Genomic DNA, 344 nt, shown 5'->3' with positions numbered 1-344 from the left:
ACTAAAAAATATAATAATGTCACATAATTTGTTAAAAAATATTAAAAATACAGAATTGATTAATATTTCTATTTTTATAACATCCAATTGCACCAGAAGAAGCTAAAAAATCTTTCATGATAGCTAGGTTGGGTACCCCTACTGTAGGTGGGTCTTCAAAATTCCACACTCTTTGGCCCTCTGCACCATCTTGAATTATCCCATGCCATTCACGGGATGAAAATATGAAATTGAGAGGTTCTCTTTTCCCTCCTCAGAAAAGGTCCTTTCTCTTCCGACACTTTGTCCCCCTTCCTCTATTTTAGGGTCCTACCACTTTCTTAATTTAATTTTAAGTTAAACTA

This window comes from Arachis ipaensis, chromosome B05 (genome assembly GCF_000816755.2).
Source record: "Arachis ipaensis cultivar K30076 chromosome B05, Araip1.1, whole genome shotgun sequence".
Taxonomy (NCBI): Eukaryota; Viridiplantae; Streptophyta; class Magnoliopsida; order Fabales; family Fabaceae; genus Arachis; species Arachis ipaensis.
Note: the sequence above shows the minus strand (reverse complement) of the source record.